A 10798-nucleotide genomic window follows, 5' to 3' on the forward strand; every position below is an offset into this window, starting at 1 on the left:
TAGCAATTAACACTCTCTTTGTTCCCCAGATCCAGCAACAATGGCTAAGTCAAAGAGTGGCTGCAGCTGACAATCCAACCTGCTCCTGGGTTTGTACCCTGTCCGTGAGCTATGAAGACAATAAGCTCACATGAACACAGCTTCTTGTCCTGATCCTTCTGTGGCTGGTGCCATCAACTTCAGCTCTCAGCTGTGAACATGCACAGACCCAAAGGCCATCCATGTGCATGTGCTTCTTCACATATCCAAGAAGCCTTAGGATGTGCCACGGGCAGTGACTGAGGCTGCAACAACTCAGTGACATGGTCCATGCAACTTTACCAAACTACTATGAAACAATGAATCCCAAACTGGAGGGACCTGTGTCTCTTTGGCTTCTGTGTTTGTACATGGGCCATGGAATGTTGCTCCATTAGAAATGGGGGTGTTTTGTGGCCCATCTCTTGCCCCTCTAGTTATTGACAATGACACCAAAGATCAGAAAGTAAATCTAAATACCTTTGAGTGGGTTGTCATGCATAGTAGTCTGACGTTAGACTACATCTTGGCTATCTGAAAAACACTGTATCTCTGGGACTTACTTAAAATTGACTAAATCTTGGACTGTTGGGAGGAAGGTATAACTGAGGTTGGCTTGACACCTTTTGACCATACTCTTAATGAACTACTGTGCAAGACTAATCAAAGGGCTTCAGTGCCAACATCTTCTGGACAACTGAATCAGAACTGCTGGTAGAATGACATACTCATGTAAAAGTTAGGAGTTAGGGAGAAAATATTTTGGGAAGAGGGGCGAACTGTCTTAAATAGTTACAGGTATCTGTCTTCCCCATGTCCCTCTAGAAACACAAGGCATAAATCCTCAGGGGGAAATTTATATTTCATGCTCAGGGGTGCCTTTAAGAACTAAGAAATAAAAGTGGCATACAGTTTGGAGCACAGCCTCTATGAGACTCATTCTCAAATCATATTACATAGGTTCCCTTCCTATTTAAACCACTGGACCTAGTCTTGCATCTGAATTGTGGATGGAAATGTTGCTATCTTTTAAAGTTTTGCATTTGCAGAGCAATGGAGCCTTTTGAAGTGGACTCTGATAGATATATGAGGTTTATATTGATATACAGAATCACCCTACTGAGCCAACCTAGCTGGAGACGAAAAAAAAAAAGAGTGATCTTCAATCTAGCCTTCCAACCCATTGCTGGAAAGTGGCAGGAAGAGGACGTGGAGAAAAAGGTGGGATAGGGGGACAAGGATCTGAGGAGAAAGGAGATCTGGTTAACACTCGCTGTAGAGTGGATGTTTGTGTCCCCAAACTTCATATTGAAATTTGATTCTCAATGTTAGAGGTGGGACTGAAGAAGAGGTGTTTGGGTCATGGATCCTTCATGAATGAAGGGGATGAATCCTTCATGAATGGCTTGGTGCCCTCCTCACAGTAATGAGTGAATTCTTGCTCTATTTGTTTCTGTGAGAACTGGGTTTTACAAAGAGCCTGGCACCACTCCCCTCTCTCTTGCCTCCTCCCTGACCATGTGATGTCTTCACACATTAGCTCCTTTGTGCCTTTCTTCATGAGAGAAGCAGCCTGAGGCCATCACCAGGTGCACAGGCTGTTGCCTTGCTTCTTATACAGCCTGAAGAACTGTGAGCCAAATAAACCTCCTTTGTTTATAAATTGTACAGGCTCAGGTATTCCTTTATAGCAACACCAATGGACTAAGGTATCATCTAAGAACGGAGTCAGGACTGTAGTTTGGAGATGAAGGCTGCAAGAAATCTGTAGGTTTGGGAATCTTGTCTAACTTTTATGAGTTTATTTTGTCATTTTATTTTCCTCTCCTTGATTCACTTTAGAGATTAGCATTGCATAGTTTAAGTTAAATAAAAATATGCTTATTTTTAGAAGAGAAGAAAAGCAGGATTGGGAAGATCATATCCACTTTGGCTTCAGTCTTTGAAGAAGGGACCATCCTCAGGAATGGAGTGGGAGGTGGCAGGTGCAGAGAAGAGAAAAGCAAGTTAAACTTGGCCCTGCAGTGAGAAAGAAAGTGTGGCTGGGGACTGATTTGGCCAGAGAAGTATCACTGGAGATTTTGCTGGAAAGCTGGTGTTTTTCAACATACACTAGAGGAGCAGGTACCTTTGTGTATACAAATGCTAGTGAATTCCCACAAGGTCAACCAGCGAAAGCTTGTGAGATTCCCTTCCAGATATCTACAAAGAAGTTATTTGTTCTCTTCCCTGAAGGGCAGGTCTTTCCCAAGTCTCTTAGGGATCTCTTCAGCTTTAATACAAGCATTAATTTATCTCATTAGGTAATTGGGCTTGTGGCTGGTCCCTGAGCTACCAATTAACTGGATTATATGGTTAGAAAACAACAGGGCCATTAAGGTTATAGCCTCATAATTTATCAGACACATCTCATATTTTAATTGGAATTTACTCTATTTACTGTTTAATGAATGCTGTTGGTAAGGTCCAGACCACACATGAAGCCCTGCAGTATCTGTTGTTACAACACAAGCATCTATACATTCTGCAAATCATGTTTAGCTCATGGCACTTAACAAAAGTCAATGTAAAAACAGAATTAGTTTGGCCTACCATGGAGCTGTAACCTCCAGTGTATTTGAAGAATTAAATGTGCATCCACTCTTGGTTGCTAATATTGAATGAAGACAGTGAAGAAAAGGTAAAGCTACTGAGAAAATCCATAGTGTTACTAGCGGGAAAACTAGTTTATTGTACAGAAAGAAATAGCATGATTTATTTCTCCTAAGTATTATTTATTATATTCCTTAATTCCATCTGTGCTTTTAAAATATTAATAGTAAAAATGTTAACGAATGTTAAGAGAATTTTAGAGGTTCTCTTAGAATGAGTTTTTAACATTTTGTTGAAAAGGAAGTCTATAATAAATGTGTGAAGCTATTTTTAGGGATGTCTTTGATGCTGAGTAAGATCTTAACTCACAGAATAATTTTAAAGTGGAAACTTGGCCTAGACATGGGAAGGATGTGAATCCATTGAGTTAGATCTGTGTAGGACACCCTAGAAGGTCAGTCACAGGCTGGAGTCTCAGCCTTTAATGCAACAGGAATCCAGTCTAAGAGTTTTGGTGATTTAATGAATATTTCTGATACTTTGGATCATAATTAATTTTACTGATTTCTCTAAATCTCATGTTATCTTCCAACATCAGATTATTTAACCAGGTCCAGCATTTAAACCCTTTCTTTCTTTCTTTCTTTCTTTCTTTCTTTCTTTCTTTCTTTCTTTCTTTCTTTCTTTCTTTCTTTCTTTCTTTCTTTTTTCTTCTTTCTTTCTTTCTTCTCTCTCTTTCTTTCTTTCCTTCTCTCTCTTTCTTTCTCTCTCTCCTTCCTTCCTTCCCTCCCCCCTCCTTCCCTTCCTTCCCTCCCCTCTCCCTCTCCCTTCCCCCTCCCCTCCTCCTCCCTCCCTTTTTCTTTCTTTTTTCTCTTTCTTTTTCTTTCTTTCTTTCTCTTTCTTTCTTCTTTCTTTTTCTTTCTTTCTTCTCTCTTTCTTTCCTTCTCTTTCTTTCTCTCTCTCCTTCTTTCCTTCCCTCCCTCCCTCCTTCCCTTCCTTCTTTCTTTCCTTCCTTCCCTCCCCTCTCCCTCTCCCCCCTCCCCCTCCCTCCCTCTTTCTTTCTTTCTTTCTTTCTTTCTTTCTTTCTTTCTTTCTTTCTTTCTTTCTCTTTCTTCTTTCTTCTCTTTCTCTGCACTCCGTGATTGTCTGGCACAGAATTTGAACTGAGGAAAGGTTTCTGAGTTAATTACTATTAATGCGTTCACCAGAATGTCCTTGTAACGGTGGGTTGCCTTCTCTGGATCTACACTTGATCTTGGCCAAAAGGCCAAGAAGCAAAGCACTGGATCTATTTTTCTATGTGATAAATGATTTTTAAGTTTCTTATGACTATAATCCTGAAATAGGAATCAGAAAATCTGAGTTCAAGTGCTGAGTGTGTCATTCACCTGCCATCTGCTCTTGGTCAAGTTACTTCAGCTCCAAATCCCAGTTTCCTCTTCTCTGAAATGAAGCCCACAGTATCCTGGTTCCTGTTGTTAGAATTAAGTGAACTGTACTATCCAGAAGTGCCCGTAAGATGCTTGGGATGTAGTTTAAACATCATAGACACTTGTTCAAAGTATCCACTGGTTTCAGCAGCAACATTTTGTACATCAATTCCACTTAGCAACTTGAACTCAGAGAGAAACATAGTTTTAGACTATTATCTCTCTTCTCTGCAAGAATCACAAGACATGTCAAACTACAATTTACTTGCTTTTAGATGAAGACACAGAAACACATTTTCTCATTTGGAAGATTGACTAGAGAAAGACGATTTCATTTCTCTTTCCTCTTTCAGATTCATTAATCTTTCAAATTGTTACAAATTCCTGCTTGTTCATGATTGCTCCTGTGTAGCACATGGGAGCAATGTGGATCCTTGCAAAATGCCATACCTCAGCTTCTGGTGGTTCTTTGCATTTCTACAGGGTGGTGTTTGCAATAAAGTCTTATTATGCTCCTGCTCCAATGTTCTCACAGCAGTGTTATGAGGGAGGAGGGGTTGTATAATTTCTCTTTTTGGAATGAAGACATTAAAGTACAGGGAGTCTAAAGGATTTTCCAAAATTTATCTGATAAACCATGAACAGAGAAATAATAATCCATATCTCCTGATTTTCCCGTGAACTTACCACTAAATAAAAAAGGGAAAAATAATTTGAACGTTAGTCATCTCATACCACCATTCAAATGTTTAAAATTAGGTGGCCTTTTCAAATAACTGGACCTCGTTTTTCACATACAAATATGTGAATGTGCATAAACATGAATATATACATAGTGTAAGTTTAAGTCTGTATCAATATGACCTACAAAATATTATAATGCATATTCATTATTTAAATTGCCATCTTTAAAAATAGCAAAGCTCAGGTGAGAACAGAGTTAAATGGATTACTGAGCTGAGACAGTATGCACTGGAAAAGAAATTGCATTTAGCTCTCCCTTTACTTTTTATAGGTGGTACATAATGCACTTACCCTCTCTGAAAGCTGGTTTCATCATTTGCAAAATCATGGATAATAATGCTGAAAGGGCTGAAGGAGGGATGTGGAATGTGCCTAACAACATTAGAGTGTATAATAGATGCTGAATCACATGTTAATCTTCTTCCCTTCTTTATTTTATTATTTGATTTTATTTTGAGACAGGCTCTCACTTTGTTACCCAGGCTGAAGTGCAGTGATAAAATCATAGCTCACTGCAGCCTCAAATTTCTGGGTTCAAGTGAGCCTCCTGCCACAAACTCTCAAGTCCCTAGGACTACAGGTGCATGCCACCATACCCAGCTAATTATTTTATTTTTACTTTCTGTAGAGACAAGGTTTCTCTTTGCTGCCCATACTGGTCTTGAACTCCTGGTCTCAAGCCATTCTACTGCCTCGGCATCCCAAAGTGCTATGATTAGAGGTGTGAGCCACTGTGCCCAGCCCAGTTTTAACTTTTTAAATGGTGAAATGAAGTACACTTACAATAAAGTGTGCAACCTTAAATGAGTGATCCAATAAATCATTACAAAATAACCCACTGAAGTTAGGAAACAGAGTATTGGTGGCACCCCGAAATCCTTCCCTGTGCCCTGTGATGGTGTTAGCCCTTCACATCTCCCCAAAGGTGACTTCTATGCTGAATTTTAACAGTAGACTTAAGTTTTTCCTGCTTTTGAACTTTGTATAAAAAAAGAATTAGATAGTCTGTATTGTTTTGTGTCTTGCTTTTTTCGATCAGTAATATTATGCTTGTGATATCCATCCACATTCTATGCCACTACATTTCATTCATTTTCATGCTATATAATGCATATGGTTTGGGGCTATCATGAAAATGCTGCTATAAATGTTTCTGTAGCCTCGACTCTTCCTGCACACAGGCACATTCCTGTTGGGCATGTGGACTAGCATTGCTGGGTGCGATTGGTCCTACATATTTCCAACCAAAGCAATTAACAAATAAAACTTTTTCAAAGTGATTGTACAAGATGCACTCTCAGCAGTAGTGCATGAACATTCAGCTGTTGCACCTCCTAACACTTGGGGCTGTCAGTATAAACTTCGGCCACTCTGGTGGGTTTGTGGTTGTGTAACATGGTGGCTTTCATTAGCATTTCCTGAAGAACTGAAAGTGAGCTCCCTTTAACATATTTATCAATCCTTGTTATGGAATGAGTGTTTGTGTCCCCCAGCAATTCATACATCGAAACCCTAAACCCCAGCGTGATGGTATTTGGATGTGAGGATCTTTGTGAGGTGATCAGGGCTAGTTGAAGTCATGAGGGTAGGGCCCCATGATGGGATTAGCATCCTTATAAGAGGAAGAATCACTAGATCTCTCTCTCTCTCTCTGCCATGTGAGGACACAACAAGAAGGTGGCTGTCTACAAGTCAGAAAGAGAGACCTCACCAGACATTGAGTGCATCTTGGACTTCCCAACCTCCAGAACTGTGAGAGAAAAATGTCTCTCATTTAAGCCACCCAGGATGTGGTATTTTGTTATAGAAGTCTGATCTGACTACAAAACTGAGATCTCCTCTTGCCAGGAGCCTATTCAAATTTTTTGCTAATTTTTCTGTTGAGTTGTGTTTTTTTCTTTTTAATGATTCATAGGGGTGCTTCATACATAATAGAAACAAGTTCTCTTTTATTTACACACCTTACAAACACATTCTCCCTTTCTTTGACTTGCCTTTTAACATTCTCAGTGGTATTTTTTGTTGAACTGAACTTCATATTAATACAGTCTAACTATTTGATGTTTTCCTTATGGTTAGTGCTTTTTGTATTCTAAAAAGACATTTAGTATCCCCATGTCATAAAGATACTATCTATAGAATCTTCTAGAAGCGTTACTGTTTTGGTTTTAGGTCTACAGTCACTCTAGGATTGATTTCTGTCAATAGTATGTTAGGGTTTATTAATTTGCTGGGGCTGCCATAACAAAATACACAGATGGTGTGACTTAAAGAACAGAAATAATTCTGGGACGCTGGGAATCCAAGACCAAGGTGACAGTAGGGTTGATTTCTCCTGCAGCTCTCTTCTGGCTTTTTAGACAGTTGCCTGCTCCTTATGTCTTCCCATGGTCCCATGTGTGTCTGTGTCCTAACCTCTACTACTCATGAGGACAGTAGTCACACTGGATTAGGGCCCACCTTAATGACCTCATTTTAGTTACCTTTTTAAAGACTCTATTTCCAAATACAGTTACATTCTGAAGGACCAGGAATTAGCACTTCAACATATGAATTTTGAAAGGGGACACGACTAGCCCATAGCTTATGGTCAATTTTTTTTCATATGGATATTCAATTGACCTAGTACATTTATTTAAAATAATGTTTTTCCTCTATGGTTTTGGTACCAAATTAACCAGAAATTAAGTATTCATATACATGTGAGTTTGTTTCTAGACTTTCTCTTCCGTTAGTCTCTTTAATTCTTATGCCAACAATACAAATTAGCAAATATGTTGGATGAGCAAGTGAAAAGATCTAACCTACATGAGGACAATGGTTAATACTAGTGTATCACATTCAGAAATTTTGCTAAATCAGTAAATTATAGTTGCTCTTGCAACAGAGGGGAGAATGGGCAACTCTGTGAGATGATGGATATGTTAATTTGTTCCACCATAGTAACCATTTTACTATATATATATTTTATAATATCATGCTGTATACCTTCAATGTACACAATACAAATTTAAAAAATACTGTTTTAATTGCTGTTGTTTAATTACAAGTCTTGATATTCACAGAGAAAAATCTTCTGACTTATCCTTCTTCTTTAAGAGTGTCTTGGATAATCTTGGTTTTCCTCATTTCTATGTAAATTTTTTTTCAAGTCCCCTTCTCCCACAAAAAAGCCTTATTAGCATTGGACTAGGAGGGAAATGATAATTAACTTCATAAATCAATTTGAGGAGAATTTATATTTTTACAATATTGAGTCTTCTAGTCCACTAACTTGGCTGCTTCCCTGCAGGTCTTTTCTAATTTATTTTAATAATATTTCATAGTTTCAGTGCAGCAATCTTGTACATCCTTTATTAAATATATTTTTAACTTTTAGAATCCTTTATTATTGTAAATTGTGTCAAATTGCAAAATTTTACTTTATGTATTTTATTGTATGTTGGTGATATACCGAATTTCAGTTGATTTTTAAATTGACCTTATGTTAGTAAACTTGCTGAACTCGCTTATTGATTCAGTAATTTATCTGTAAATTTGTTTAGATTTTCTACAAATATAATTATAATTACATCATCTTCAAATAAAATGACTGTTTTCATCTCTTCTTTTTTAACCCTTGTAATTTTTATTTCTATCTTTTTTTTTTTTCTTTTGAGACAGGGTCTTGCTCTGTTGCCCAGGCTGGAGTGCAGTGGTGCAATCTCGGCTCACTGCAGCCTTGACCTTCAGGGCCCAAGCCATCCTCTCACCTCAGCCTCCCAAGTAGCTGGGATTACAGGCACATACCACCACACCTGGCTAGTTTTCATATTTTTTGTAGAGATGGAGTTTGGCCATGTTGCCCAGGTTGGTCTTGAACTCCTGGGCTCAAGCGATCCGCCTGCCTCAGCCTCCCACAGTATTGGAATTACAGGCATGAGATACTGTGCCTGGCCTATTTGTATTCCTTGACTTAATGAATTGGTTAAAACTTCAATATGTTGTTGAATAGCAGTGGCAAGGGCAGGCATCTTTTATCTCATTCCCAACCTCAAATGGAATGAAACTGAGCAATGTTCTTCATCAGATTAAGAAAGTTCTATTCTACTCCTGGTCGAGTAAGAGATTTTATAACGATGGGTATTAGATTTCATTATACTTTTTCTTCATCCATTGAAATAACCCTATACATTTTCTTTCATTCTGTTAATATGGTAAATTAGAGTGATTGATTTTTAATCAATCTCTTGCTTTAAAACCACTCTTGCACTCCAAGAATAAACAAACTTTGTTGTGTGGAATTATTCTTTTACTATAGTTTCAGATTATATCTAGTATTATTTTGTTTATATTTTTTCCAGCTAAGTCCATGAGAGATTTGGACCTGTAATTTTCCTTTCTACAATTTCTTTTTTTTCTTGTCAGATCTTGGAATGAAAGTTATGCTGGTTTACATAAAAACAGGTTGTGGGATATTTAATGTTTTTTTCCTAGTCCATGAAAGAATTAAGCAAGATTGGTGGTTTTTATTCTTTAAATGTGTGACAGAATTAACTGGTAAAACCAGCTGGGCCTGGAGTTTTCTCTGTCGGAAGGTTTATAATTACAGTTTCAATTTCTCTAATAATTATAGGATTCCACATTTTCTATTATTAGTTGTATTTTTCTATTGTTTGTTCATTTATTCTAAATTTTCAAATATATTGGCATTAGTACTATTATAATTTCCTCCTGTGATATTTGCAGTATCCTTGTGGTGCCCTCATTTTTATTTTTATTTTTGTAATTTTTATTTATTTTTTTTTTCTTTTTTGAGACGGAATTTAGCTCTGTCATCAGGCTGGAGTGCAATGGTGCAATCTCAGCTCACTGCAGCCTCCGCCTCCTGATGCCCTCATTTTTAAATCATAATGACCTTTGTGATGATCTTTTAAAAATCCCTCCTGCTAGGTTTTTCTTGATTAGTCTCATGTTAAATTTTGTTAAATTTTAAAATTTTTCCAAGAATTAAACTTTAGATTGTTTAATCTTTTCTATCATACACTTGTTTTCTAATTTATCTATTTCTGCATTTGTTCTATTATTTTCTTGTTTCTTCTTTTGGGGAGGAGGCAGATTACTAAATTTGCTATTTCTTTTATATTTCTTGTGACAGCCTCATTTATTTTCTGTCTTTTTTTTATTCTATACATTTTCCTCTATGTTTTGGTGTATATTTTATCCTTAAAATTCATTTCAAATTGTTTTCTAGATTCCACTGGGATGTCTTCTTTGACCCATATATTTATTTAGAGGAATATTATTACTTCCATATATCAATTTTCTAGTTACCTATGTAATTGATGTTTTCCTTTTTAGTTTAATCACCTTCCTGACATGTAATTTTTAGTCCAACTGCATTGTGGCAAACTTATTTTGCATGATTTCACTTTTATGAAATTAGTAGAGCTCTGTGTTATGGTACAGTGGACAGTCAGTTTTGTTAAATATTCTGTGAGTGCTTGGAACGAGTGTATTCTGTAGCTAGTGACGGCAGTGTTCCATGTATGTCAATTAAATCATATTTACTAATACAGGCTGAGTATCTCTTACCTGAAATATTTGGGACCATAAGTGTTTCAGACATCAGATTCTGGAAAATTTGCATATACATAATGAGATATCTTGAGCATGAGACCCAAGTCTAAACATGAAATTCATCAATCTGTTGTACGCAGCTTATACACATAGCCTGCATTTTGACTTCACCACGTGAGGTCAGTTGTGGAATTTTCTACTGGTGGCTTCATGTCAGTGCTCAAAAAGTTTCAGATATTGCAGCATTTTGAATTTTGGATTTTCGGACTAGGAATGCTCAACTTGTTGTTTAAATCTTTTATATTCTTATTTGTTTTTTGGGGGGGATATAATTATCAGTTATAGAGTGGCAGGATAAAGTCTCCCACTATTGTTGACGTGATGATTTTTCTTGTAATTCTGTTAAAATTCTAAAATATTTTGGAACTATATTATAAGGTGCATTCATATCTAGA

The sequence above is a fragment of the Hylobates moloch genome, unplaced genomic scaffold, assembly GCF_009828535.3.
Source record: "Hylobates moloch isolate HMO894 unplaced genomic scaffold, HMol_V3 SCAFFOLD_14, whole genome shotgun sequence".
Lineage (NCBI taxonomy): Eukaryota > Metazoa > Chordata > Mammalia > Primates > Hylobatidae > Hylobates > Hylobates moloch.